This window comes from Cricetulus griseus, chromosome 6, assembly GCF_003668045.3.
Source record: "Cricetulus griseus strain 17A/GY chromosome 6, alternate assembly CriGri-PICRH-1.0, whole genome shotgun sequence".
In the NCBI taxonomy this organism is placed as follows: domain Eukaryota; kingdom Metazoa; phylum Chordata; class Mammalia; order Rodentia; family Cricetidae; genus Cricetulus; species Cricetulus griseus.
In genome coordinates, this window is record NC_048599.1 from 59987381 (window position 1) to 60005644 (window position 18264).

Sequence of the window (18264 nt, forward strand, 5' to 3'; positions counted from 1 at the left end):
GGACAGATAAGGGAATGCCAGAGAAAGTGTTTCTAGGTGTTTAGGAGAGAAAGGATTGAGAGAAGACACAGGGTATGCTGGGGAGGTCAGAGTCACCTTCAAGCTTCAGCTTTAGTTCTTTTAGTTCAGCTTATGTCACACCGTCATGCCTCAAAACCATCAATTCTGACTTCATAAATCCACCCCATTGACCAATCCAGTCTATGTTCTTGGTCTTTGTCCCCCCTTTTTGGCATAGAGCTTCAAAAATACCTGTGATTTCCCATTTGATAGGAATACCCTTTATTGTTCATAGAAATCCACCCCACTGAAATTTATGCTGACAAGGAGACTCCTGGTGGCTCGTAGACTGTTTAAGAGTCTAGCCTTGTCCAAAAGATCAAAAAACGTGAACAAAAGGTTAGAACTGTCACCCTCAACCTATAGCCAGCTACACTCCTAACATCCAGGGAGGGCAGGAAGGGTGTGCTAGATTGAGGTTGTCCCATAGCCACTGGTCATCAGTCACACCCAGCTGAAAGCTATGGGCATGGAAACTGGCAGGAGCTTCTTGTCGGTGAACACAGTGATGCTAGTGGATGAGCCAGTATATTCCACAAGGAGGGGCATCCGCGTTATACCTCTCCATTTGAGATGCTGTCCTGGCAGTTCCAGAATCTCTTATTTAATTTAATTTTATTTTATACAACCTTTGGCTATGTAGCCTGGGATAGCTTTCAACTCAAGTGACTCCTGCCTCTCTGCCTCCAATGGCTGGTATTATAAGCATATGTCACCATGTCTGACCCGAGTAATATTTTATAATAAAAATTATTGTCCAGAATGGGCTAAAGAGTAAGTCTCTATCTCAAAACAAAAACATAAAAGAATTGGGGGGAGGGTAGCTGGAGAAATGGCTCAGTGGTTAAGAGTGCTTACTGTTACTCCTCCAGAGGCTACGTTTGCTTCTCAGCATCCATCCAGATGACTAATGACTACTGTAACTCCGACTCTAGGGTGTACTATATCTGCTTCTCTCCACCCCAATGGAAGTGGCACACACCTTTAATCCCAGAACTTGGGAGGCAGAGGCAGGCAGATCTCTGAGAGTTTTAGGCCAGCTTGAGCTACAGAGTGAGTTCTGAGACAGCAAGGGCTACATAGAGAAACCCTATCTTGAAAAACCAAAAAGTAAAATAAAAAATTAAAAACTAGGACCTGGGGACAGACTCAGAGGCATAGTACTTGCCTGGTATGTAGAAGTCTCAGCACTGTAACAAAACAACAAAACAAAACCTCAAGAACTTTCTTGTCATATTTAAAAAACAATTTATTTTTACTTTATGTGCATTGATGTTTTGCCTGCATGTATGTCTGAATGAGGTGTCAGATCTTGGAGTTACAGGCAGTTGTGAGCTGCCATGTGGTTGCTGGGAATTGAACCTAGGTCCTCTAGAAGAGCAGTCAGTGCTCTTAACCACTAAACTATCTCTTCAGCCCACTCTTGTCATTTTTTTTTTTAATTCAATAGTAATTGTAAGGACATCACTTTCAGTGAGTTCTAGAAGTTATTTGAATAAGTTATCAATTTTTTTATTTTTTGACACAACATCAGGTGTCACTGAGTAATTATCAGATTTTTTAGTTTGTTTTTGAGACAGTCTTTGTGTCCCAGGCTGGTCTCAAACTGGCTAGGTAGCTGAGGTTGACCTTGAACTCTTGATTGTAGCTGATCTTTCTTTGGACTGCCAGCTCCCAAATAATGACACAGAGACTTTTTATTAAGTATTAAAACTTGGCCTTAGCTTAGGCTTGTTCCCAACCAGCTCTTATGACTTAAATTAACTTGTTTATATTAATCTATGTTCTGCTATGTGGCTTTTTACATCTCCTCCATATTGTAAGTCCAACTTCCTCCAAGTCTTGCTGGCAAATTCCCTGCCTCTCAGACCTCCCCCCCCCCAACCCCAAGTTCCTGTTTCTGTCCTGAAGTCCTGACTGTCTTCTCCTGTCTAGCTACGGGGCATTCAGCTCTTTATTAAACCAATCAGAAGGTGCCTTGGCAGAAACACATCTTCACAGTGTACAAAAAGATCCCATAACACTTGCTCCTTCTTCCTTAGCCTCCTAGTGCTGGAATGGCAGGCATGTGCCATGGTGCTCAACTCTGAAAAAATTTTAGGAAGGTAGTGTGATGCTTCCAGATTTGTAACTACATCAGACAGAAGTACAGGTAGGTAGCCTAAGGACCCCACTTGCACCCAACAGCCAAAGTAAAGATGGATTTTGCCTTTTACCTTGTAGGACCTGACTCTATGAGTTACTGTGAAACGGCCAGCTGATGTTAGAGAATTGTCATTTGTGTACAAAGATGGAAAGATCAGTTGGAAGAGTGCTTGCCTAACATTCACAAAGCCCTGAGTTCTATTCTAGCACTGCACAGACCCAGAATAGTGATGCATACCTATAATCCCAGCACTTGGGAGGTAGAGGCAGAAGGATCAGGAGTTCAAGTTCTAGGAGTTCCATTCTTTCCAAGTCTTAACTCTCTTCCATCTACCTCCTTCACCACTCAGAAGCAGTGTGCCTTGTGGAGGCCCTGACTTCTACACATCACTTCTGACTTTCCTTGTAAGCAGAAAGGTTGTTATTTTGTTTTTGTTTTTGTTTTGGAAAGAGGCTTGGGGGACTTGAGTGCCTGGGACAAAGAAGTTGCTCACAAAGCCCTCTGCCCTGCTTGGCAGACAGACAGGGAAGGTTGTGTTGGTTGCAGAGGGTTGCTGGCCTGATGAAGTCTGGGTACTCCTAGAAGGAAAGCCCCCCCCCCAGCCTCTCCTCCTCTCTGTTTCCTGTTTGCTGAGAGAGTCAGTGCCTAGGATGGGTAAGGGAGGGAGTAGGGCTTCTCATTCTGAGGCTTCTAGTTCCAGTGGCCTTGACACCTCTACTGAGGTTGGAGGTACTCACCCAGGCCAACTGGGCCAACTATCACCCCCCCCCTTGTGTGCATAGTTGTACACACACATGTGCACACATTGCGTGTGGTAGGAGCATGTCTAGCCCCAGGCTTGCCTGACCGTGGGCTGCAGCTGAGAATCACCACACACGGGCCTGACCTGGCCTTGCTCTCTACTATTGCTTTTTGCCAACACTAGCTTTGGCAGGGTGCAGGCCTTGAGACTAAACACTGAGGGGAACAGCTTGTTCCCTTCTCCCACAGGCTCACCCACCCTTCCACCTCCAATACTGCACCCTGCTCAGAAATTGCCTCTAAGAGCCTAGGATGATGACTCATTTTTGAAATGGCTCTTGGGTCCATTTGGTCTAAGCTGGTGGGAGACCAGAGAGCAGTGTGACACTGTCTTCTCTTGCAGACTGGAAAGCAAGCGGGTGGTAGATTGATTTTTCTTCCCAGGGGTTGCTGACACCTAGAAGGGAAATGCAGAGTGCTCCCAAGGGACACAGAAGGTGTTTAGAAGGCCAAAGCCTCCTATATCACTACCTACAGTATGTCTCCGAGGGGCTAGCCTGGGATCTGTTTTCAGAAGAATTATGGTCCCTGTAGTCTTTGGCTCTCTGTCTCTCCTTGCATCTCCTCACTCCACTTAAGCATATCTATCCTAGGGCTTAGAAGGACAGAATGTTAGCATTTAAATTATCATGGGGACTTGAAGGGTAGTTCCAGGTTTTTGTTGTTGTTGTTTTTAAGCTATAACTGCTGAAGGAGTTCAGGGCATACCACCCCTAAAGATTCTACTTTGGGGGCTGGAGAGATGGCTCATGGTTAAGAGCACTTGTTGTTCTTCCAGAGGTCTTGAGCTCAATTTCCAGCACCCACATGGTGGCTCACAACCATCTATAGCTGTAGTTCCATAGGATCTGATGCCTTCTTCTGGTGTGTAGACAGACATGCAGACAAAACACCTATATGTATAAAACCATAAATAAATGAATAAATATAAATTTTAAAAAAGATCCCACCTTAGTATTCTGATGGCTTCAGAAGGACTTGGGAAACAGCTAATGTGTGGGGTGGGGCGGGGGAAAGACTTTCTCTGGACCACGCTTACCTGCCTTAAGATAGGCACTCTAGAGAAAGCTTGAACGGTGTGAATCTTCTCCTCCAACCAGGAAAGACTGTCATCACTTGAGAGGAGCCTGGAGGGCCACACCATGCTCAGGCAGGATTTGTCACAGACTGTCACCTATTCTGAGAGCTCATTCATCTTTTCTCCAAATCATGTAGTCTTCCCTAAGTTTCTCTGGCCACCTTCTGTCCCCACCATCCCATGACGAAGCCACACATACTTCCAGCCCTCTGTGTGTAACAGATTTGCAAACTTTTATCTCCCCCCCCCCCCCCCCCCCGACTCCGTTCTTTCCAGGACATTTTAAACTTACTTATCAAATCCTGGGAAGGTAGAGGGGAAGTTCTTCCTCTTCTACACTAAATGAAAGTCTTGAAATGGAAATGTTAAAGAGACCCTCAAGGGAGACATAGAGTTGAGAAGACTGGGGTCTATCCTTCCCAGTTATTACTGTACCTCACTCTTCCCTGGCCAGTGTGTCCCTCCCAAAGTCTTGTATGTGTGACTAAGGACATCAGGCATCTGGAAGCATTCCCACTTCTCTACACCAAGAGATTGAGAATTTTCAGTAAAACTGTTCGTTGTTCTTTTTGTTGTTGTTGCTGCTGGTTTTTTTTTTTAAAGGTCTTGCTATGTAGTCCAGTCCAGGCTGGGCTTGACTCACAATGTAGCCTATAGTAGCCTCAACCTCACAGTGATCCTCCTGCCTCTGCTTCCTAGGTACTAAGATTATAGGTGTTTGCCACCATGACCAGGTGTTTCTTTTTTATTACTGAATATTTATTTTATTATTGTGTGTATGTGTGCATTAAGAGGGTGTGTGAGTTCATATGTGATAGCACCCATATGCAGGTCAGAGGACAACTTTGTGGAGTCTGTTCTCTCCTTCTACCTTTACTTGGGTTCTGGGGATGGAACTCAGGTTGCCAGGCTCACATGGGAAACACCTTTACCTGTTGAGCCACCTTATCGGCTCCTTCTTGGATAGCTCTTTTAGAGAGAAATTCTCAGTTCAAGAGGCCCAGGTTAGTCTCTCTCTCTCTCTCTCTCTCTCTCTCTCTCTCTCTCTCTCTCTCCTCTCTCCCCCCCTCTCTCTCTGTCTCCTGTTTTATTTTTAAAGACATGGTCTTGTGTAGCCCAGTCTGGATTTAGACTCATGACATAGTCAAGGCTGGCCTCCTGCCTCTGGCCTCCAAGGTGCTGGAATGATAGATGTGCACCAGCATGTTTGGCTTCTATATATATATATTATATATATATATTATATATATATATATATTTATTGTTTTTTGTTCTTTATATTTTTGTTCTTTATATTTTTTGTTCTTTATATGTTTTGTTCTTTATATTTTTGAGACATTATCTCGCACTGTAACCTAGGCTGTCCTGGTATTCACTATGTAGCCTGGACTAGCCTTAAACTCATGGCAATCTTCCTGTCGGTCTCCTGAGAGATGAGGTTTCAAACATTGCCAAGTCCTCTAACATTCTTTGTCTTTTTAAAATGAAGACATGAAGGATCCAATTCAAGTTCTGAATTGAGTTTCTTACTTAAAAATAAGACTTTTATTATGTTAAATTATGTGTGCATGTATGTGTCTGTGTGTGGGTATTGTTAGACCCCCGGAAAAACTCAGGTATCTGGGGTCCCAGGCCACGACCTCGGTCACCCCAATCACCAGGCAGATTCGAGAGCTTGATGCAAACTGCAGGAGGCTTTATTGTTGTTTAAGGAGCTGATCCCATGTTAGCTCGGGTCTTTCACCCACCCACCATGGCCGATGGCTAGAAAAGACAGCTCCTAGGTGCTGCTTAGAGATCTTGTAGGGCAGCGTAAGGGGAGTGTCTAGGGGTATGCACAGGCTCAGGATTGGTGTGCCTCCAGGCTTGCAGGGCTTGCCCTGTGTTGATTGGCCAACTGGTTGTTATGGCCCATAGGCCCTCCCAGGGTGGTTGCTATGCTCCACGAGTTATTGCTGTGCACACCCAGTGCCAAGCATAGTGCCACCAGCTAACTTCTGATTGGCTTGCCACGAGGCAGGGATCTGACTTTCTAGTGACTAGGACAAGGTCAAACAAGCATGTGTTCAGCTGTTATGGCTGCCGACAGGGGCAGGCATCTGACCTTAGTGACTAAGACAAGGTCAGACAAGCTGTTATGGCTGCCGAAATGAGGAGCAGGTCCCTTCAGATATGTGCATGTGAGCACAGGTACCTACAGAATTCAGAAGAGGATGTCCAATTCCCTGGAGCTGCAGTTATAGATGAGTCACCTGATGTGGGTGCTGGGAACTGAACTCAGGTCCTCTGCACAAATAGTAAGCATTCCTAACCCCTGGAGTAGTGAGGGATCCTAACCCTAACCCATCTCTCTAGCCCTTGAGTCCATTTCTTCTCTGTCTGGATCTTAGCTGAAATCATATCTGATTTTCCTCTCGGTGATCCCAACTCCAGTTCCTGTGAGCTCTCTGAAGTGGCCTTAGAGTGTTGGAATTGCACATTTTAATACTGAAAGGGAACCTAGAATTCAATTCCAATTTCTCATGTTGCAGAGGAAGAAACAGAAGTCAGACAGGAAGTGATTGGCATGATATCACATGGCTGATTAATGGCAGAGTGGAACTTGGAACTCAGTGTTTTGATTCCTTCGCACCACTGAGTGGCCCCACTTTTGAGTCTGGGGTCTGGGGGCCTTCTTTAGAGATGCTATTGAAAGTCCCAGGATAAGGCCTACTGAAGAGGCACTGCTGGTTCCCCCAAGACGCTTGTTCTGGGTTTCATTGTCCCCAGGGTACTGAAGCTGGGTCTGGGGTGGGAGGAGGTGGGGGTGGTGAGCAAGGCTGAGCCATGGGCTCTACCGGCCTCAGCCTGGACTCATGGGGCTTGTCCAAACAGACCTGGGAGCAGGTGTGAGCCCTCTGTCCCCAGAGTTTCTTGAAGAACAGTTTGTTCTGCGGGGGTGGGTGGGGTGGGGGACAACAGTCAGTGTAGGGGAGTGAGAGACATTAGTCGGGCCCCGGAGTCTGTTGCAGCTGCTTCCTGTTGTCAGAGCACTCCGGCATGGAGAGCCTGGTCTCCCTGGCCCTACACCCTACACACACACACACACACACACACACACACACACACACACACACACACACACACACACCACCTCTCTGGCTTCAAGACTCACCAGCTCCCTTGGGGAAAAGGGTCTCTGTCCTAAAATGTGCCCCTCAGTCCTGTCCCTTCTTCCTTTCCCTGTGTGAAAAGTCTCTCTTGTCTTCTCTGCAGCACCCTTTCTCTCCACTCTGGCCTTCTCCCCCAGGTTCACTGTTCCCCCAGGCTTGAAAGCAGACTGTTTCTCTCAGCTTACTGACTCTCCTTGGCCATGTATCATGTCAGTGTGGACCCAGCTTCCCCTGCCTTGTCTTGTGGTTTGACATTTCACCTAGGTTTGTTCTGTCTCTTCCTCAAGACGGACAGACAGGAGACTCTGGTTCCCTAGCCACTGCCTCCTACTTTAAACCATATCCTATGTAGAGCCAGCTCAGAACTGGCCCTGTAACTGGGGGCACAATAAGTCCTCAGCACAAGTTCTCTCTCTCTCTCTCTCTCTCTCTCTCTCTCTCTCTCTCTCTCTCTCTTTTTCTCTCCCCCCCCCCCGTCAGTTCCTGCCTGAATTTTAGTCGTCTGATATAGTTTGCCTCAGACACTGGCATGTGAAGAATGGCAGCTTGCTCTCTTGGGTGGAACATGCTGCTTTTGGTCACTGTGTCTCCTTGTAGAAGGCTGACCAAGACTGTTTCTCTCCATATTTGTGGCCCAGTGGCCTTCCAGGAGCCCCTCTGACTGAGCATGAGAGAGCTATAGGAATGACCTGAGCTAACCACTCCACCCTTAAAAGGATCCCTAGCAGTGTAAGTGTTTGCAGGTGGTCATCGAGGGAAGTGGGAGAGTGGTGGCCCATGTATGGCTATCCCTACATCCAACTCTGAAAGGTCAACAAATGTTTCCCATAGGGAAACCTGGAGCCTCTATCTCATTTTTTGTAACTCTTTTCACTCTAAACCTGCAGCAGGGCCAGGATCATTCTCCCTAGGGGGCCCGAGAAGGGCTGGAGTGGGGGGTGGGGAAGCAGTAACCTGGTACTCTCAGCCCGGCACTCTTCCCCCAATTGTGAAATGGCCTTGGATGGGAGCCAAGCCGGAAGCTGCCTCTAATCTGTGGCCTGGCGCCTGGGGTGTGAGGCCTGAGACTGACTCTTCCCTCCCCAGTGATGGCTGAGGCTGACACACAGGCTCACCTGCCAGGAGACAGTCTGAATTGCTCTTAGATAATCAAAGGGAGCCTAAGCCTCCATTCTGCCTTGCCCTAAACAGGTGGGGGTATTCTGAGGGTGTGAAGGGCAGTCTAGTTGAAGGCCTGAGGGCTCAGGACTCCCCGGGTCTACTCTCCTCCCCCACTCTGTTTTCTTACTGGAGAATAACTAAAAGGAAGCTCGGTACAGTGGCTAAAATCTTTTAAGACCACCAGTTGGGAGGCAGAGGAAGAGGCAGGCAGATCCCTGTGAGTTCGAGTTTGAGGCTAGCCTGGTCTACTTAGTGACTTCCAGTACAGTCAGAGCTACACAGTGACCCCCTGTCTCAAAAACAAACAAACCAAAACCAAAACCATTTGCCCAACCAACCAACCAACTAGACACACACACACACACACACACACACACACACACACACACACACACACCGTAACTAGAAGGGAAGGTAAAAGGTTGGACTAGAAAGATTTGGAGAGCCAGGCGTTGGTGGCGCACACCTTTAATCCCAGCACTCGGAAGGCAGAGGCAGGTGGATCTCTGTGAATTCGAGGCCAGCCTGGTCTACAGAGTGAGTGCCAGGACAGTCTCCAAAGCTACACAGAGAAACCCTGTCTCAAACAAACAAACAAACAAACAAACAAACAAAAAACGATCTGGAGAGGCTGTTGCTTTTCCAGTTCCATAGTGTGACTCACTAGTCCATGATCCACTGACATAATTATGAGTCTCAGTCAGGTGGGCAGTCTGTCCGTGTGTCTGTTTCCCCCACATAAATCTGCCTGTTCACCTGCCGGAGCAGTGGCATGGCTCCTTGTTGATCAAGGGTGAGTGATGACTTGAGAGCATCACTTGCTTTTGGAGTTAGGACACCTGCTAGGTAATCTGTGCAAGAATTCTCACTGTATTTTTTCCTGGTCATCGACTTCCAAGCTGGAAAGTTTTAACTTGGGTCACTTAGGCATGGTGGCGCACACCTTTAATCCCAGAACTCGGGAGGCAGAGACAGGCGGATCTCTGGGAGTTTGAGGCCATCTTGGTTTACAGAGTGAGTTCTAGGACAGCCTTACATAGTAAGACTTTGTTTCAAAAACCAAAAAAACAAAACAAAACAAGTTTGGGACCCCTGATCATCATGAACAGAGGGCTGCGTCTCCCGTGCACTAAAAATGGAGGGAGGAGGAGGACAGGAGAACATGAGCCTTCATATACCGGGGCCTTCTGGCTGGGACTGCTCATGTAAGAGCCAGGCATCCCTGTCTTCACCTCCGTTTTCTTTTGTACAGTGTAGTACACCCTGCATGAGTACCCCCCCCCCCACCTCTGCACACGGGGCTAGGGGCTGTTTAAGGGGTACAGTCTATAGGGTATAGGGATGCCCATGCATCTCTCCCAAAGCCCAGCATCTGAAATGACACCTTTGAGTCTTCATCCACCATTGCCTCAGCTCCCTCTGTTGATGGAGAGCCAGGGGTGGTGGAGCACTCCTGTAATCCCAGTACTCAGAAGGCAGAGGCAGGAAAGGGATGAGTTTCAAGGCAAGCTTGTGTGGAGTCCTTGCTCAGTCTCAGGGACTTGACCTGATGGGGACAGCAAAGGACTGAAGAAAAGACAGACACAGACATACACACAGGAGGCTGGGGTAGGATGCACTGGGCTCGTGGATGGAGAAATCACAGCTCTCTAGAAGCTCAGTGTTTATCACAGTGTTGAACAGGAAGGTGGGGTTACTGCATACAGCTCAACAAGGAGGTGGTGTTATATATACAAGATAAACAAGGAGGCAAGGTTAATATATACAGCTGGGGCAAGGATTAGCCGATCTTGGTAGGTGTAGTCTCTGTAGGGGAGCAGTCTCCAGGCACTAAACATGGTGGTGTTGGTGGGCTAAAGCTATGATGGACATTTCTGCATACACTGCCAACATCCACACATGCACCAGAGGGAAGGCTTTGCCCATTTCCCTATGAGCTCACGGCAGCAGGAGACGGGGAGGGGTTGCCATTTTCCCATGGATCTGAGGCTATGGTCCTTGACATGGCTATGCCCGTGTCACTCAGGATTTTACTCTCTTAGGTTTTCCTCTGTTCCCTACAAGCACACACTACAAGCTATAAAAAAGAAGTTAAAAAAAAAGATAAAAGGAAAAGGGGTGTGTGAGACACATGCTTATGTTAGGATGAGGTAGTTAAGAGTGGTGAGGAGGGTGAGCAGGAAGGAGAACCCTGACTCGGCTTCTCTGGGTCTCAGTTGTGGAATGTCTCTGTACAGGATTTCATCCTGTACAGTATGAACAGTAGTAACTCTGCCCAGTGAGGAAGACCTTCCCATTTTCAGTTGAGATGGAAGTTCTTAGAAACCAAAGTGACTCTCCTGGGCTGGAGAGGTGGCTCATCACTTAAGAGCACTGGCTGTTCTTCCAGAGGACCCAAGTTCTATTGCTAGCATCTAGGTGGCAGCTCACATCCATCTGTGACACCAGTTCCAGGGAGCTGATGCTCTCTTCTGGCCTCTGAGGGTGATGCACACATGTTACCCAGACATACTTGCAAGCAAAACACTCACACACAAGGAGTAGGTAAGTCTTTTTTAAAAATGATTTTCCTTCTGAAACATCACTGGAGAGTGCTGATTAGAGCCTAGAATGCAAGGATTTGTGGATTCAGGAGACAGAATTTTGCCTGGAGTATAAAGGAGGACAGAGGCTTGGAATTGGGGTCCAGACCCAGAGACAGGAAAGATGGAGGGAAGAGAGTCGAGTACCAGAGCTGGCCAATTTTCTGCCTTCTCTCCCTTCCACCATCTCTATAGCCATCTCTGGGGATATTTGAAAGGTCCAATCCCCAGTGTGAGTTCCCTTTAGACTGGGTTCATCCATGGACATTGTACATTGGGCCCTAAAGGCCTAGTTCTTCTTGGTATCATTTAACCTCTTAGTGCTTTAGTGACAATGGGCATGTGTCACTCAAATCTCAGGACTCAGAAAAAATAGGTAAGGTACCTAGAAATGAGCCGTGCACTTAGTAACTTCTCAGTAAATGTGTGCAAAGTTGTTCAATGAAGCTAGTCCCTCCAATACAGACAGGTCTGCTTTGGATACCCACACAATGAGTGTTTAGCACCAGAGGTTGCCTGGTTAATCCCTGTTCAGGAAACAGATTAATGATAATCTCCTTTTTTTGCAGAAAGGTCTAGCCCCCTCCTGAAGCACGTTTTAAAGATAAAGCCCACAATCTAGTATAATGTCTGTTTAGAGCATGATTCTCAACCTGTGGGTCGTGACCCTTTGGGAGGGTCAAATGATCCTTTCATAGGGTTACATATCAGATATCCTGCATATCAGATATTTACATTACAATTCATAACTAGCAAAATCACAATTATGAAGTAATTTTATGGTTGGGGGGTCACCACAACATGAAGAACTGTATTAGAGGGTTGAAGCATTAGAACCATTGGTCTAAGATAAATTATTGTCCAAGCTCTAGGGGGCCCTGGATGCCTACGGCTGCACCTGTCAATGATGCTATGGCATCCCCTGCTGGCTGTAAGGAATACTGCAGGTGGGCCCCCAGGAGGCTGAGCCTGGGAGATGATGCCTGGGTCTCCTCAGCTTTATCTGTCTAAAGGAGCAAGGAGACCAGCGCTAATTACATACATCTGGAGATGCCAGAGACTTCCTAAACCCTGGAGGGGAGCGATCCATAGTTCTGAAAGGGCCTGGCTATATAATTCTGATTGGCCAGGAAGTCACTAGATAGATCAAACTGGCTTCCAACTTTGATCTATCTTCCTGCCTGTGCCTCCTCACTGCTAGGATTACACGCACGTGATACCATGCTCTCTCCATCCTCGGAAGTGGAAGACACTTTAGTGATTAGTATAAGTCCTTACAGAATGGTGGGATTACCTTCTTGCTGCTGGAACACAACCCTTTGGGGTAGGTACTATGATCAGGATAAGGTCCAATAAATAACTTACCCAGGTCTCACACAAAAATGAGGAACCAGGATGACCCCAGACCCTCTGATCTAAGTTGAAGCTGTTCACATTGTCTCTGTGGGGTCCAGGGGTTGGGATTAACTCCATTACTTCATTCTGAGGGTGAGGGCAGGAGTCTCCCACCTGTATACAACAAACACTTATCGACTGAAGAAAAGAGTATAGGAATTGGCAGCTTTGCATAGCAACTTGGCCAGAGTGTGTGCAGACATGTCAGTGTGGTTATTTGTAGGAACACACAGGCTTCCAGAACACATTCTCTCCTCAGGGTGCCTTCACTACAGCTAATTTCTTCCCACTGACTCAGCAGGGATCTAGGTCTTAGGACCTCTCTCTGTCACCCTGAACACAGCCCAGCCCAGCCAAGCCAGGTGTCATTCACTACTTCTTTTCAGTCACTCTCTCGTTCTTCATCTTCTGATCACTCCAAATTCAGTTCACTGAGCCCGAGTAATGTAGCGCAGAGCCCAAGACCTGTTCAGACTGAAACTGAAAATGGTCCATATAGCCCAGAAGACAGTCTCTGTAAGGCACAAATGTCGGGGAGGCACCACTGCGTTTGTCATCATCTGCTTCTGAGGATGCATCCACCTTGACAAGCAGGGAACAGGAGCAGCCGCCTCCAGCCTGTGTGACTGGAGTCATAACATTGCATGATCAGAGAGCTCACTCACTTCTCTCCAGTGAGGCAGGCACTTTCATGTTTCATGACACCCCCACTTTGTAGTTGAAGAAATTAAGGTGCAGGGAGATTTAAGTAAAGGTGGAATAACAAAAGTGGAAGAGAAATTCAAAGAAGAAAACAGCCTTCACCTCCCATACACACACACACACACACACACACACACACACACACACACACACACACTCACGCACGCACGAACACACATGAGAGTCTCCAAGGGAAAGTAACTCAGTAAGGTGCTGGGTTTGATTCCCAGCATTGCATGTATTCACAAGGCAAAAGATGGAGGGTTGAAAGTTCAAGACCATCTTCCACACTTAGGAAGTTCCAGGCCTACTTGATCTACATGAGATTGTGTTTCCATTCCTGCTTCCCTCAGAAAAGCGTGCAAGCAAGCAAACAAACAAGATCTGTGTAAAAGAATGCAAAACCCAAAGTAGATCCTATGCTCTAGCCAACCTGCAGATCTTGCTTGATTTGTGATGTCTTTGGTGGCTTCCTTTGTAGACATTATTGACTAGCAGTTTATCATGGCTTCATGTCCTGATGCATCTTGAGATGGTCACACCACATTTGGCTGAGTGAGGCAGACATCCTGCTCTATTAGAGCATCCTGACCTAGGAATGAAAGAGAACAGCTGCTGGTGATGGGCTGTGCACCTGCTGGCAAGGAGCTCTTGGCAGCCTTGGAGCACCATGAGGTAGGTACCTTTAATGCTGTCCTGCTTTTCAGAGAGAAACTTGTACTATAAGGGGAAAAAGAGTAACTTGTTTCACTAGTTCTTACATATACAGATTTGAAAATGTAATGAAAAAATCCGAAGCAAAACAAGGATTAGTGTATTTTTTCAAAGGGAAAGGCTGCCTTGTTTGGACAGCATCCTTCAGAGGTAGCTGATTCTAGCCTGTTGTTTCATTAGGTCAAGGATGACCCATGGCAGCCCAGATGGTTTCTGTGCCTAGATAGACATACTTTGCTGAGTGGAGGAACAACTCTGGCCTCCCTCCTACTGTGCAAAATTCAACTTTGTTTTCTCTTACAAGCTTGTTTCTGAATTCCTGCTTTATAAATGTGTGTGGTCTTTATATTATCCTTTCAATGAGTTGTTAATCTACTCAGTTCCCTGATTAATAGTAATCGTAACAAAAATATGATCATAATTTCATTTTCTTAAAAAATACATCTTAACAGGATTCCTATAATTTGTCTCCAGCCAAATTATACAGGAGAGGTAGAAATGACATATAATTTTTGCCAAATAGGAAGTGGTCACTTGCTGTGGAATAATCCTTCTGTACACTGTGCAGACATGTTGTTCTCATTGTTACTAAAAAGCTGATTGGCCAATAGCTAGGCAGGATTTTCAGGGAAGAGAGATTGCTGGGAAGAAGAAGGGCAGAGTCTGGGAATAACGAGGCAGATGTGGAAGAAGCAACATGGGAGTTCACAGTCGAGGCACATGAGCCTGGGACAACACATAGATTAATAGAAATGGCTTAATTTAAGTTGTAAGAGCTGGTTAGTGGCAAGCCGAAGCTATGGGCTGAGCATTTATAATTGCTATTAAGTCTCTGTTTGGTTATTTTCGGAGGGGGTGGTGGGATAGAAAAGTCTGGCTACAGTTACTATTTTTTTGTTTTGTTTTGTTTTTGAACCAGGGTTTTGCTATGTAGCCCAATCTAGCTTTAAACTTGGAATCCACTGTGTCTCCCAGGTCCTGGGATTACAGGTATATGCCATCATGCCTGGCTCATGACCAGGCTTTAACATTTTTTAGAAGAGATTTATTTTTATTTATGTGTACGAGTGTCTTGCTTGCATGTGTGTCTATGTATCATATGAGTGCTGTTGTCCTCAGAAACAGAAGAGGTCATTGGATCCCCTGGAATTGGAGTTACAGTTGTGAACTGCCACGTGGGTGCTGGGAACTGAACCCAGATCCTCTGCATGATCAGCGTGTATTTTTAAGCACTGAGCCATGTCTCCAGCCCATGCCTATGTTTTTGATCATCACACTTTTCTTGTGCTCCCCTCTTAAGAAGGAAGGACCAGGGAGGGGCTGGAGAGATGGCTTAGAGGTTAAGAGCACTGGCTGTTCTTTCAGAGGTTCGGAGTTCAATTCCCAGCAACCACATGGTGACTCAGAACCATCTATAATGAGATCTGGTGTCCTCTTCTGGCAAGGAGGCATACATGCAGACAGAATTCTGTATACATAAATAATCTTTAAAAAAAAGACCATTAATGATAGTCAGTAGTAGATGTGACCACACAAACATGAAGCTTGTAGTGATTTGACAAAGAGGCCATGAGCCAAAGAATGCAAATAACAGCCAGAAGATTAAGAAACAAATTCTTCCTGGAAGCTTCCATATGGAAATCAGCCTTATAAATTGTGATCTTCAGAGATACAAAAGGATATTTTTTTTAAATCTCATTTTAAAAAGATTTATTCTACTTTGTGATTATGAATGTTTTGCCTGTATGCATGTATGTGCACTGAGTATGTGCCTGTTGGATTCTCAGGAACTGGGGTTAAGGATGGTTGTGAGCCACCATGTGGGTGCGGGGACATGAGCCCATATCCTCTGCAAGAGCAACAAGTGTTCTCAATCACTGAACCATCTCTCCAGCCCCAGATGTAAAAGAGTAAATGTATTTTGTATGAAGCTAGGCTTGTGGTGTCTCATTAGGAAGCAATAGGAAGCTGATACAGCCCCCAGTTGGGTTCCCACTTCCCTCCCATTGTGAAACCTGAAAACTGCAAGGAAAAAGACCAAATTCACAATTTTCTAATTAAAGCAAGCTTTATTTAATACCAGCCAGGATGACAGTCACTGGCAAGGTCCTACCCAGGATTCCCGGAGAATGGTACTGAATTTGGTTAGTCAGGTACTCATAAAGGCAAAACTCACAAGGCTTCATACTTCCTGCCTTCCTACAATTGGGGGCAAGCCTACATCCTGACATACTTCCTGTCTAAGTACCTCCCGGCTACATGTGAACAAACACATGCTGTGCAGGTGGGGCAACCAACCTTGTTTGCTGGAGTGAAAACACATGACTTGTTATCTTACATGAACAACAGCACCCAGCTTTCTAGGAAGTAATCTGTCCTTGGGCAAGTGGGGCTTACAGGTTAGAGATCTCTTAAGCACAGTAATTAAACTAAAACATAACTTTAGCCTCACAATTTTACTACCCACCCCTTCCTGGCCTTTTGACAGGGTCTCACTATGTAGCCCTGGCTAGTCTAACTTGCTGCATCCAATTCACAGACATCTGCCTGCCTTTGTCTCCTGCATGCTGGGATTAAAAGCATGTGACACCATACCCAGCCCTCATCTGCCTGCCTGCCTGCCTGCCTGCCTGCCTGCCTGTCTGTCTGTCTGTCTGTCTGTCTGTCTATCTATCTATCTATCTATCTATCTATCGGTTTTTTCAGACAGGGTTTCTCTGTGTAGCTTTGTAGACCAGACTGGCCTCTAATTCACAGATATCCACTTGCCTCTGCCTCCCGTGCTGGGATTAAAGGTGTACGCCACCACTGCCCGGCTTATTTATTTATTTTTAGACAGATTTCCCCATGTAGTCTGGCCTAGAACTCATTCTGGAGACCCAGTTAGCCTTGAATTTACTATCCACCTTCCTGTTTTAGTTTTCCCAGCTCTGGGATTATAGGCATTTGCCACAAAACTCAATTCTGCCTTCTTTCTCTATAGCGTGTTATCCACACCACAGATGGGGGGATCTTTCAAATATAAATATAATTGTCATTGTCCTGATGTTGTGGGATATTTGTACATTGTGTGAAGGTATATTGCTGTGATTGGTGTAATAAAGAGCTGATCAGCCAATAGGTAGGCCAGAGGTATAGGTGGGACTTCCAGGCAGAGAGAGAAGAAGCTAGGTGCACAAGGGAGAGGACAGGAGACATGGAGAGTAAACAGGAGGTACAAGATGGAAGAGAGGTAATGTCATGTGATAGAAATTAGATTAATATAAATGAGTTAATTTAAGTTATAAGAACTAGTTAGGAACAAGCCTAAGCTATAGGTTGAACTTTCATAATTAGTAATAAGTCCCTGTGTCATTATTTGAGAGCTGGTTGGTGGGACAGAGAAAGACTCATTATGTGTGGAATAGAATATTTGTTTAATTATATAAAGACGTATTGTTGCTGGGCAGGTGACGCACGCCTTTAATCCCAGCACTAGGGAGGCAGAGGCAGGCGGATCTCTGTGAGTTTGAGATCAGCCTGGTCTACAAGAGCTAGTGCCAGGATGGCCTCTAAAGCCACAGAGAAACACTGTCTTGAAAACCCCCCCCCCCAAAAAAAAGACGGATTGCTTTTGTTTGTGTTGCAGAGTAATTGTTTATGTAAAGATGTGTTGCTGTTTCCCCGACTAAGGCATATCTGATTGGTCTAATAAAAAGTTAGACAGCCAATAGTTAGACAGAGGAGGGATGGGCAGGGCTGGCAGGCAGAGAGAATAAGGAGGAGGAATCTAGGTTAGAGAAAGAATGAGAGAGAAAGAAAGAGAGAGGAAAGGGGCCAGACAGACAGACAGCCTGGAGGAAGCAGGAAAGTAGGACATACAGAATGAAAGATAAAAAGCCAAGGTAAAATGTAGATGAAGAGAAATAGATTAACATAAGTTATAAGAGCTAGTGGGACAAGCCTAAACCAAGGCTGAGCATTCATAACTAGTAAGTCTCTGTGTCATGATCTGGGGGCTGTTGGTCCAAAAAATCCTGCTACATTGTTACATCCTGCTTAAAATTTTCTTTCTCTGGATTTAAATTTAAAAGAAAAATGTGGAATCCAGACACTCATGTATGCTGGGTAAATACTCCACCACTTAGCCACGCCCCCAACGTCTTCTCATTATATCAGGAACAAAATCCAAATTTACTGTGGTTATGGGTCCTACATGATCTGGTCACTGGCTGCTTCTCCACTCTACCTCTCTCCTCTTTCCACATACTTTCCAGTCCCTCTGAATAGGATAGAAAGAAAAGAAGCTATGGGTGCTGGAGAAGAGGAAAAAGAACCTCTCCTCGGGGTCTAGCTTGTGCTTCTTTCTGGGTAAGAGTCGAGAAACTTCGCCACAACTGCCTGCATAGGAGACAGCAGTACTCTCTCTAAAGATACTGCAAACAAAGAACCGCTGCCTTATTCCTGAATGTAAACAATAGACCCCATAAAACT